General features: G+C 42.8%; 1 long non-coding RNA gene across 5 annotated transcripts; it reads right to left on the reverse strand.

Moving 5' to 3' along the window:
• Window positions 1-7,971: 7,971 nt before the first annotated feature.
• On the reverse strand, window positions 7,972-10,789 carry LOC116101491. Of its 5 annotated transcripts, XR_004122849.1 has the most exons (5): window positions 10,631-10,783; window positions 9,959-10,076; window positions 9,544-9,733; window positions 9,271-9,433; window positions 7,972-8,183 (listed from the first exon to the last, which is right to left on the reverse strand). It is a non-coding gene; the product is annotated as an uncharacterized LOC116101491 (long non-coding RNA). The 5 variants fall into 5 exon arrangements; XR_004122852.1 differs by having other exon boundaries at window positions 9,271-9,733; window positions 10,707-10,789; XR_004122848.1 differs by having other exon boundaries at window positions 9,271-9,733.
• Window positions 10,790-12,233: the final 1,444 nt, after the last annotated feature.

Genomic DNA, 12,233 nt, shown 5'->3' on the forward strand with positions numbered 1-12,233 from the left:
GGACCATAGAGAAATAGGAAGAAGAAAGAAGAGGGAATGTAATGAAGTGGGAAGGAAGGGAGGGGAGAGAAAGAGGAGAGAACGAAGGGGAGAAGGAAAGAAAGAAGAAAGGGAGGAAAATGAGGGAATAGAATAATTGAGAGAGAAAGGAGTAGAGGGAAGGAATGAGGGAGGGGGCAAAATGACAAACTGATCCTTATGTTCAGGATCCTTCTGTCTGGAAAGTGGCAGGGTCATGGGGAGATCCCTGCTCTTCACAGCCTCCACTTGCCCTGGTCCTTGATTCTCAGGACATAGGCACCATGCTCTTCTCTGCTATGCCCAATGAAGATAATTGAGGACATGCACAGTTACCTCAGGCTACTGCAATTCTTCCCTGTCCAATCTGTGCAGCACTTTACAGCAAGCTTAAAAACATTATTATTATATGTGTGTGGTATGTGTGTGTGTGTGTGTGTGTGTGTGTGTGTGTGTGTGTGTATTCATCCTGTGCACACATGTTTGAATGGGTAAATGGGTACACACACACGTATGACTATGTGCAAGTCTGTGGAAGCTTGGGGTTGATATTGGGTGCTTTCCTTGATGATTCTCCACTTTGCTTCCTGAGTCAGGCTCTGTCAATTGAATGCAGAGTTTTCAAGTCACTCGTCTGGCTGGCCAGCTTGTCCTAGAGATGCCTAGACTCTGCTTCCCATGTGCTGGGAATACACATGGCTGCCATGTTCGACCTGCTTTTTCATGTGTCCTATGAATTCCATCCCTGGCCCTTAAATTTTTATGTCAGATTCCTTATCCATTGAGCTATCTCCACAGCCCATAGCAGGCTCTTTGAACAGTCACTGTGAACAGGTGAGGATAGAGAATCCCGGAGCTGGACGGACTTGCTTTGAGCTGCAGAGTTGGGACAAGACCTGACAGTCTTTTCCTCTACAGGCATTCTCTGTTCTGTCCCACATCTCTGTCTTTATAATGTGCTTCTTTGGAAAGACTTGGCCTCTGCCGAGGGAATGTCTTCTGGAAGCCCCTTCTACTTTGTTGCCTCTGCTCCAAGAGCCTTAGCGAGGCCATTGGCAGCACTCATGGTGACAGAGCAAGCTGACAACAATAGACAGCTCTTTTCTGAGTCTGGCAAGTTGAGCTGCATGTTTCTTGGCAAAACCTGGCTGCCAGTGAGCTTGCTCTGAGCTGGTACCTGCTTGGGGAGGCAGTGTCTATGCATTAAGGAGACATAGAAGACAGTCCTGTATACTGAGGAGTCCCTGCTCCCCTGAGCTTTCAATGACAAACTATTTGTGCCACATTGTTAAAGGATGTGAGAAAGTAACCACAGAGAGGCAATTCCACTGAGCTAGGCAGCTCCTCTCATTTTTTGTGCCATAAGGAGACAACCCCTCCTGCTTCACAGAGTCCCTGAGAGTCTCTAAGAGAGATCTGCAAAGCTGGGGACATGCAAACATTTGGGTAATCAAAGAGAGTGCCAGTGGTGGCAAGTGACAATATTGGACCATGTGGTGAGTTGAGCAGCCTGGGTGTTGAATGACCTTTGCCTCAATGTTCTGAACTGATGCTCTTAAAACTGAATAAGCATCGCGCTCAGTGATGGTCACTATCCTCAGCAGTAAGACGACTCACATGACCTTTAGCATCAGTGACAATTTCCGTGGTTACTGTTAGGACCTATCATATCCGGAGTGAGCTTCTATAACAGACACAACTAGCTCTAGGAAATAGAATTTTAAATTTTAATTTAGTTTCCCCTTTTGAGGCAGGGTCTCTACATAGCCTTGGCTGTTCTGAGACTTGTCGCTAGCCTCAAACTCACACCATATTTGTCATCAGATCACTGGACACCAGAAGACAGTAGAGAAATGCCTTTTTGTTATCTTCATATAATTTTGTAGCCAGCAAAGCTAACATTGAAAGATACATTGTAGAGTTAAGACTTTCTTGGACATGCAAACACATATTCTTATTACTTTCTAAGCTGGTTCTAATCCCTGCCCCCCCCCCCAAACACTTCATTTATTTCTTCCTACAGAGGCTTTTAAAAATACTGCTGAAACAAAATTTTCTTCTGTTTCTCAAACTAATACTATTTAGAATAATTTTCTTGTTATTTACTTTTGTCCTTTCCCTCTCCTTTCCCCATTAATTTCTATTCATATTTAAGAACAAATTACAAAGAGAAAAATCTCATGTGTTCTTTTGCAAGATATTACTAGTTGGTGTTCATTCCTTTTATTTTGACCATTCATTTCCCCTCTTTGGACGCTGGTTGAGGCTTCCTTTGCTGAAAGCATCTCATTAGCCAGAAAGTAATTGCCAAGAGTCTTAAGGGGTCTGTGTTAAGACCTGGTGAAACAAGTCACCAAGGTTTTTTGTTGTTGTTATTGGTGTGTGTGTGTTTGTGTGTGTGTGTGTGTGTGTGTGTGTGTATGTGTGTGTGTCTTTCACCTGTCAAGTTCTCTGTATCTTTTTTTTTTTTGGTCTTTCCTTTTCAGGGTTTCTCTGTGTAGCCCTGGCTGTCCTGGAACTCGCTCTGTAGACCAGCCTGGCCACAAACTCAGAGATCTGCCTGCCTCTGCCTCCCAAGTGCTGGGGTTGAAGGAATGCCCCACCACTGCCCAGCTGTCTTTCTGTATCTTTATCTCTCCTTCCCCCTTGATTTCTTTGTTTCTTTGTTATTTGTTTCTTGCTTGCTTGCCTGCCTTCCTTCATTTCTGCCTGCTTGCTTGCTTGTTTTCATAGACAGATTTTTGCAATGCAGTTTAAGATGGGCTGACATACATGATCCTCTTGCTTCACCTTCCAGGTGCTGGGAACCTTGAGAACAGTGAAGACAAATCTTTACAATTTGATGTGCACATTCTCTAGAAGTACCAAATTGTAGTATCAAGCTACTACTATTTTGATGATGTAAAGAATGAGATTGTTTAGCTAAGTGTTCCTATGTAAGGCCTATAATCTACCTGTTATACAAATCTGCTGTGGCACTGCCCTCACTAAGAGGTCTGGGCAATCCAGTATGAGCTCTTACATGTCCTATAAAGTAAAGAACAGTATGTTCTCTTAAATTAAGTTGTATTTTCATAAAGAATTGCAAAATTTGAGAATAAGCAGTATCTAGAAAAGGAATAGTTTCGAGCACTTGTAAACCATGAACTATATATTGGCTATCAGCATACCAATCAAAGGCTTGATTTTTCAACATTTCAAAATCAGCAGCTAAAGCATATGATTCAATTATTTGTCCTGAAGTGTTGGGGATGGGGAGAACTCAAGAGAATAAACATGTGATCCAATTACATATGCTGCCTTCCCATTAGATGAGCCATCTGTAAATACAGTAAACGTATTCTTTATGGGCTGCATGAGCAAATTTATAAGAAATACAAAAGCATGCATAGAGGTAAATTGTAACAACTTGTCTTTTGGATAATTATTATTAATATTGCCTAAAATATTTGCACATGCACTAGGCCAAATATTTGTATTCTGTAGTAACCAATTTAATTGCTGTTTAGAATAAGGAATAAATATTTCATCCAGTTCTTGTGATTGAATTGTAAACTGCCAATGCTCCATTAATTTTATATATATTTAACTTAATTTTTTTAAAGTTTCTTTTGCAATATCAGAGCATAACCATAACTTTGGAAGACAAAATCACTTTTTAGCAGTGTAAACAATCCAGTTACTCTAAAATCAGTACCAAGTGCATTATTTTCATGTTACAAAGTTTGGCTGCCAATTCTTGTATATGAATGCATGATGGTGCAGCTTTCAATACCTCATTAAAGAAACATTGTTTTAAATCCTATCTTCTATAAGTCTGGCTTCAAGGATAAGAATTACATAAAATATCCCAATTTAAGAGATCTTTAGAGACCTGTTTGCTTAGGTTGGCTCATGCCATGTGTTGCTGTCCAGAACGACTCCAACCCTGTTACCAGTTTTAAGCCAACTTTCTGTTACTGATGTTACACATTTTTAATCATGCCCAATAACTTAGAAGCCAATAACCTATAACCAAGACATACAGAACTTATTTATACATTTAAAACCACTCAGAAACAAACATGAAGTGACTATACACATTAACATATTTAAACTATACAGACACGCTATTCTTACTTTTTCTAGGTGTAATTTCAAGGGAGGAGCACCTTGCCACATGCTGAACTCAAATGATCCAGCAGATAAAGTTTAACCATTTTTTCTTTTGAATATGAAACACAGAGTGACAATCAAGCAATGAAAGGAAACCACAGACATAAACTGACAGACATGGACAGACTTGTGCACCAAGGACACACAATAAATAGAGAAGGGAAAGAAACCAGATGTTCTACCAAAGGGACCCAGGACCAGGACTAGGCATTCCCCCAGTGGGAGCCAGAGAGGAAGCAGGACGTCTCCTGACCTCCTTTTTACTTTAGCATGCTAAGCATTTGCACAAAAGGCATTCTACCATTATCCTATTCCATTTTTACAGGGTTTACTCACAGCTGACCCAAATTTTCTTTATTTTCTTTTGTGCTTCTTTTTCACACAGTGTTTTTCACTGAATCTCCTATACTCAAGTCCCACATTGGGCGCCATCTGACCAAGCTAGCTCAGCTGGGTCTTGAGGGAGAGAGTGAGGATTAAGAAAAGAAAAGACAGTTAGATAATATTATAACATGGCTTCAGTCAGTGCTGAAGTGGGTTTATTTTTTTCCAGTCTGCTTTTATATCATTCTAGGCACATGCAAAGAATAGGCTCAGTTCTAGATCAAAGACAAAGTAGTCAAGGGACAAAAAAAGCAATAAACAAAGTCCTGTGTGTCTAGGGGTTTATCAGGATGACCAAGATACAAGGAATACAATACATTGCTCTGCTGTATTCATCTTAAGCCTTGTCCTAGCCCAGTGTCAAATTCTTATCTGAGCCTACTCCTTTGTCCTAGCCCAGTGTAAGTATTCTTGTCAATATCCTTGAAGCAGCATCAGGGGCTCTCCATAATTTATATACTTTGAAGCAGTGTTATTAAGCATGTATTTACAACTGTTATATCTTCCTGATAAATTCATAGTTTTAACATTGAGAAATGCCCCTCCCTTTCTCACATAATGCTATTTGTTCTTGACATTTGCTTATTACATGACTAAATACTAACTTGTCTTCATACACCTATTTTTGCATGAAATTGTTTTTTAACAAGTTATTTGAATTTTTTGTTTGAAACAAATCTCTTATTGATAGCATACAGATAAATCTTACTTTGCTACCATTTTCTTGATTTTAGGTTATACAGTTTTTAGTCCACTTATATTTATTGTAGTTCATCATATGACTAGATTTCATGTTACCATTTCTATTTATTTTCAGTTTATCTCATCTGGTTTTGTTCCTTTATTCCTTCTTTCTGACTTTATTTTGGATTTATTGAGTATATTCAAAATTATATTTTTCAGAGACTTGATCTTATTCTGTCATCCTGGCTAGTTTGGAGCTCTCTGTAGAACAATACAGACTTGAAATCACAGAGATCTGCATGGTTCTACCTCTTGAGTAGTGAGATTCAAGGCATGTTTCACAATGCTTGACTAGAATTCTGTTTTAATTTATTTATTAAAAATATTTTACTTAATTATTGGGAGAGGAGAGAGAGAGAGAGAGAGAGAGAGAGAGAGAGAGAGAGAGAGAGAGGGAGAGAGAAAGAGAGAGAGAGAATGTGTGTGTGTGTTGGTCATTGTATTGGCTTGTTTCCTGAGATCACTTCTAATAATGCCTTTGAGAGTTTATAACCTCCCCTACATTATGTGTGTATGCATTTCTCTCTATTTGTGAATATAAGTGTACATGTGTGTAAGTGCCTGAGAAAGCCAGAAGAGGACTTTGAGCTCCTTGTCAGAAACAACAATCTCCACTTCATAGTAAGAGTCCTGGAGAATCAAAGCTGTAGTGAAAGCAAGTCAGGTTTATTCTAGGTTCTGTAGAAGCTGGGGATCTGCTTGGACGAGAAGCAGAGATGGAAGTTGTGCCTATTTGGTGTAAGCAGTGGCTTTATCTTTCTAACTGTATACCTGCGTTCTTCACTGGCTGAGATCTTCAGGAAGGTATGGCCTTCCTGGAGTGTGCATGGCACAGGTTTGAGTGCTCTATGATCTTACTGAGCTTTTCTTTCCCCCGTTCCATCTCCTTATCTTCTGATATGGCAGCATTGAGTGTTTTCCAAATACTACTACATCAAAAAACCTGTATGTAGAATTCTTCTCCTGTCCCTTACTTGATTTACTTTTTTCCCTCCCCAAAATAAGTCTTTCTGATACTTTAAGTATGGTAACATTAATGAATACCAGACAAAAAAATTTCTTTCTATCTCATTATTCACTTAAATTATTATACATAAAATATTTATTTTACACCTAAATACAAATTAAGTGGTTATGAGATTGTAGGTGAAAAATCTTCTCTCTTAGAAATTTGAATACATTACTTTTTCTCTCTGTATCCTCCAAGATCCATTTTCTCTTGTTCCTTTGTAGATATATTTTTTCTGCCAAAAAAGAATTTTCTTTTTGCTCTCTCAGTGGTTTTACAGGAGTTGTTTAAAGTTACTTTTAAAAAAAGGAACTTAGAGGAGTATATGCTCCATACATTTTCTCCTATGAAAACCCTCTCTGCTCCATTTCCTACATCCTACCAAAAGTTTGTAACAAACACAACCTGCATTTGTGGTCAAAGTTTGAAATTGATTTGTACTGTATTACATTTGACCATCTCTCTGTGTTTAAATGATGAAGCTGCACCTTGCTAACTTCAGACTAGTTTTCAGTCTACCCATGTGTAGTGCCCCCCCCATCTCTGTCTCTGTGTGTGTCCCTCTCTTTCTGTATCTGTCTCTGTCTGTCTGTCTTCTGTGTCTGTCTCTCTGTCCCTCTGTGTCTTTGTCTGTCTCTGTCTCTCTCTGTGTGTATGTTCCTTCTGTCTCTGTGTCTGTCTGTCTCTCTTCATGTATGTGTCCCCCTCTGTCTCTGTGTCTGTCTGTCTCTCTTCATGTATGTGTCCCCCTCTGTCTCTGTGTCTGTCTGTATGTCTCTCTCTCTGTGTGTCTCTGTCTCTGACTTTGTCTCTGTCTCTGTCTCTCTCTCTGTCTCTGTGTGTGTGTGTGTGTCCTTCTCTGTCTCTCTGTCTGTCTCTCACTGTCTCTCTGTGTGTGTTCCCCTCTGTCTCTGTCTCTCTCTCTCTGTGTCTCTGTCTTTGACTTTGTCTCTGTCTCTTTGTCTGTCTGTGTGTGTGTCCCCCTCTGTCTCTCTGTCTGTCTCTCACTGTCTCTGTGTGTGTGTCCCCCTCTGTCTCTGTGTCTGTCTTTCTCTGTCTCTGTTTCTGTGTGTATGTTCCCCTCTGTCTCTCTGTCTCTGTCTTTGACTCTGTCCATCTGTGTGTGTGTGTTCCTCAGCCTCTGTCTCTCTGTGTCTCTCTCACACTCTTTTTCTCTCTCAATCTTACACTTGCTAGGCCAGTGCTCTGTAGCTGAGCTACTTCTTCAGCCCATCTTTTGAATTTATGATCTTAGTTGTACTGACTTCAGATCTTTCCCTTCTGTCTGACTATGTCTGCTGCCTGGTTTTTGTCCCCGTGTTGACACTAGCACCTGTCACACATTTAATCATTTCAATCATCTATCTTCCTTGGTGTCCTAGGTTCTCTGTGTGACTGTGAAACCATTTTAATGTGGATTGAGAGGAAGATTTGGAGAGCCTCACCCTGCCAGTGCCTTATGTTGGAATTAAGGTGATGAAACTAACTTGAATTGTGTCTTTGGGACAAAACTTAAACAACCTTAAAAGTAGACATGTCTCGAAGGAGTGCTGCAGGAACAAGTTTAGTAAGCCTCTCAACACCTTGACTTTGACCTATGTTAGGCATGACCCCAAAACAAAGGTCCCCAATTCTAAGATAAGGCAGAAATCATGATGGACTTCCAAGGAGAACGCCTCTAACCGGGCAATGGGCATTTTATTAGGAATCACATACTTTACCGCCCTATTAGTACATGACATTATACTCCCCAGCCTCGGAGTATAGCAGGCTTCTGGAGCATAATTGGGCCTAGCTGAGCGGAGCCCGTGGGTACCCGGAGCATGTGATTGTCTCCTATTCCCTGGCTGGCACCATCTGTGTCTTGCAAGACCTGAGAAACAATTGAAATGAAGCAAATGTTACAGTTGAGCGTCATGCACTGTGGGCCATCCCGAGTGGCGTTATTTCTCCTGGCCCAGTTTCCCAGGGCATACTGCTGGGCCTAATTTCTGTGCTCACTCATTCTGCTCGACTACAGACCTTTAAAAGTGCAAAAGGAACGCAGGCCGTGTCGGAAGCATGGAATTTACCACACTGATGCTCCTCTCTTGTAATACCATGTTCCCCCCAGGATAGCATCTAATTGCTACTTGAGCAAACCCACTGTCTTTACCGCAACAGCCTTGCCCAGTAGGCCATTGCAAACATTTATTATTCTTTGAATGACAAAGCTCTTCCCATCTGTCTGTTCTGAATTTTTTTTTTTTTGAACTGCCATTTCTGCCTCTGCTCCCGTCATTGAGGCAATATCAAAAGTAGTGACATGCATTGATATTATCCACTCCGCTAAAGAGCTTGTGTGTGGCAGCTTACCCACCTTAATATCTTTTCTGAAGTGGGGGACATGGAAGATTGGTTTTTTTTTTTTAGCTTTTTAGGAAGTCATGCATGAGGGAAAATATTTTGCTAACACCCGACTTCTCTTCAGCCAACCCCTCCCACTCTGAAAAGAGCGCTTGGAGGAGTATACTTGCACGAGGCTCTTAGAGGAGACAAAATGGTTGTCTTATCCCCTTGATTATTGACTAATGCTCTTAGATGAAAAGAAGGGAAGTGATAAGTGTGTGTTTGGATAATTCAAAGGAAGGAGGAGCCTCCAGAAGGCAGAACTCCTACCCTGGAGGGCTAGTCACCATTTACAAAGGGGATCAGAGGCCAGGCTTATGTCAAGACAAATGTAACAAACCTACAGGGAGGCTCTTAACAGTATCATTGAGGGGAGAGGAGAGGCGGGGGTGGGAGGAGGGGAGAGGTGAGGCTGCAGGAAGGGAGAGCTGAGGAATCTGAGGTCAAATAGATGGATGTCAAATTAACTTCGAGCTGTATTTTTCAGACACTTACAACCTGCCTCACCCCATCTGCCTCACCCTATTCAGGTATCACTCACCCAGTCCTTGCTGGGAGAGGGATGATGTTACCTGGGTTCGTCTGTCATTTTCTTGTGGCTGTTTTGATACTCGTCGAATCTTTTAGGTGGACTTTCTTTGTTATTTGATTTCCAATGACCCCTTGTTACCTTTCCGTTCTCCACTGCGCTTACAGACTGAGTAAAACCTTTCAGTTCATAGTTTCCTGGCTCCCCTAAATCAGAGGAGTTGGCCACACATTAGTCTCTACTTCCGGGTTATATCCTCTGATGTTGGTGCTTGAACTCAGGACCTTGTACACTGAGGAGATACTTTACCACCTACCCAGCATTGCCTTGGATATTTCAGGATGGGACCAGGGTCCTAATGAATCGGCATCTCCAGTCTCTGAGGATGTGGTAGGGGTATAATCTTTTTTTTCTCTTAGAGCATGTAAGTTGAGTGCATATGGGCCAGGCAATTGTTCTCTGTTTGTTGACTGTTGTTCCAGCAGAACACGTGAGGTTGGGTAATTCTAAAGGAAAGATGTTTGGCTCACAGTTAGGGAGTCTTGGGGGGGGGCCCAAGAGCATGGAGCTAGTATCTGGCTGGTTTCTGGAGAGAGCTCGCTGCAGGAACGCAGAGAGAAGCAAACCTCAGGGCTAGGCTTGCTTTGCGATGACCTGCTCCCGCTCAGGACGAGTGAGAGTCACCCAGGAAAGTGTGCATTCAGGAGTTTGCAGCCCCGTGGCTTACCCACCATTCACTGCGGCACCGGCACCGGACTCCAACATGAATTTTGGTAGGGATGAAAGATATTCAAGCTGTAGCAGTTACCAACTCCTTTGTAGAGGCAGGCGTCCGCCTGTGGATGCAGACTAACACCGAGGAAGGCAGAGCGGAGGGACGGAGAGATGTATCTTTAACTGTCTGCTAAGCTTTCGAACGAAGCTGTCTTCGTAAGTCCCTCTGCCCTTGGACTTCCTTGCTATAGCAACAGCTAAGTTTCCGTCCTTATTAAGCTGCTTTGAAAAGCCCTTCTACCCTCCACTACCTGTAACCTAGTTCTCTGAAAGAAGGAAAACAAGCTTTGATTTCTCCACGCTTGCCAGTTGCTGTAGCATAAGCTGCTGTCCACTGCCGGTATTAAGTGGGGAAAAAAAAATCTCTGAAAAATTAACAATGGTCTGTTTTTCCCCTTTTGGTAAAAGTTTTATTATTTTTTTATGATGCTCTCTCTGTCTCTCTCAGTGTGTTTTGTGTCTCCATCTCTCCATCTCTCTGCCTCTGTCTTTGTCTTGCCTCTCTGTCTCCCCCCGACCCCCACCCCCACCCCCTGCTCTCTCCCGGCTTCGCCCCATGTCTGCTATGCACCATGGTATACTTGTGGAGGTCAGAGGATAACTTTGAGAAGTTGCTACCCTCTGCCTACCTTTAGTAGGTTCCAGGGATTTAACTAGACCATCATGTGTTTCCAGCAGGAACCTTTATCCCCAGAGCCATCTTACCCATCCAGAATTTTTTTGAATCAAGGTGTCACTATAGAGGTGGTCTACAACTCCCTGTGTAGTCCAAGCTGACCTTGAACTTGTGATTCTCTTGCTTCTACCTCCCAAGCACTGGGATGACAAAGGTGCACCACCATGCTCAGCTAACAATTGACTTTTGTGACCTAACTGTGTCTACCACTGATAGTAACCCCAATTCAATGAATTTGTTCCCTCAGGGAGCCAATGAAGTGAAAGAGAAGTTGTTATTGAGCCACTCAACTGGCCTGTTCTGGCCCACCCTATAAACCAGGAGTGCCGCAGAACTCTGAGAGGAGGGCACTGCTGGGAGAGCAGGGAGGAGTGTGTGGTCCTGGAGATGGAACCCGCGGCCTTGTGGGGAGGCAGAGAGCTGTACCCCATACACCCCAGTGAGGATTAAAATGTCTGTCAGGGTCATTTCCAGGGTATAACTTGTGGCCTCCTCTCTGTTCAGAGTCAATCCAGAGTGCCCCCACAGGTGCATGCCCCCACAGGTGCGTGCCCGTCGCCTGCTGGCCCGAGAGACCCAGAGTCTGGGCACCCACTTGCTTCCTCCAGTTTGGTTTGGTGCTCTGTGCCAGGAGAGCCGGAGTTCAGCCCTCCTTATGACTCCGGCAAGGGTTTGAAAGCACCCGTGGGATTTTCAGATGGTTCACTGAGCTCTGCCTCATCAAGAATCTAAGTAAAAAGGGGACACGGTCCATGGAGAAGAATGTGGGGTTCGAAGGATTGTTCTGATCCTTCTCACGCACTCTTCAACTTCTGCCTCTGCTGCTTTGTGGCCGCTTCCTGGCTTGTTCTTCCTACATCTCTGAGACTGTTTCTACCTCTGTGGAATGAGGCTAGCTATCCTCAGCCCATAGGACTCTGGGAGAAAAGCATGCCATAGAACCTGTTACCCAACATCCAGCAGCCAGTACCCAGCACCCCCAGGTGAGTAATACATTATTTCCAGATGACTGGCTCTTTTCTTTCTTGTCTGTTCTTGATACCTGGCCATTTCTATGAGTCACTGGCACCAGCAGAGGCCCCAGTGGGTCTGGAAGCTAGAGTGGAGTCTTTAAAATCAGTACCAGGTTTATAGGCAGTACCCTCTCTGTGCTGATATCCGTGGATTCTGGCATAAGCAAATGTGTGAATGTGTGTGTGTGTGTGTGTGTGTGTGTGACTGTATGTGTGACAGTATTGTGAGTGTGTGTATATGTGTTTAAGTGTGTATGTATATGTAATGTATATGCAAGTATATGTGAATGTATGTCTGAATGTGAATGTGTGACAGTGTGTGCGAGCATGTGTATTAGTATGTGTGTGAGAGTGTGTGAGTGCATGTATGTGTGTGAGTGTATGAGAGTGTATGTGAATGTGTGTGAGCATGTGAATTTGTGAGTGTGTGAGAGTGTGTGTGTTTGTGTGACTGTGTGAGAGTGTGTATGTATGTGAGCCATTAAGTGTGAAAGAGAGGGAGAGAGGGAGAGGGAGAGGGAGGGAGAGGGAGAGGGGAAGAGG

The sequence above is a fragment of the Mastomys coucha genome, unplaced genomic scaffold (genome assembly GCF_008632895.1).
Source record: "Mastomys coucha isolate ucsf_1 unplaced genomic scaffold, UCSF_Mcou_1 pScaffold21, whole genome shotgun sequence".
Classification (NCBI taxonomy): Eukaryota; Metazoa; Chordata; class Mammalia; order Rodentia; family Muridae; genus Mastomys; species Mastomys coucha.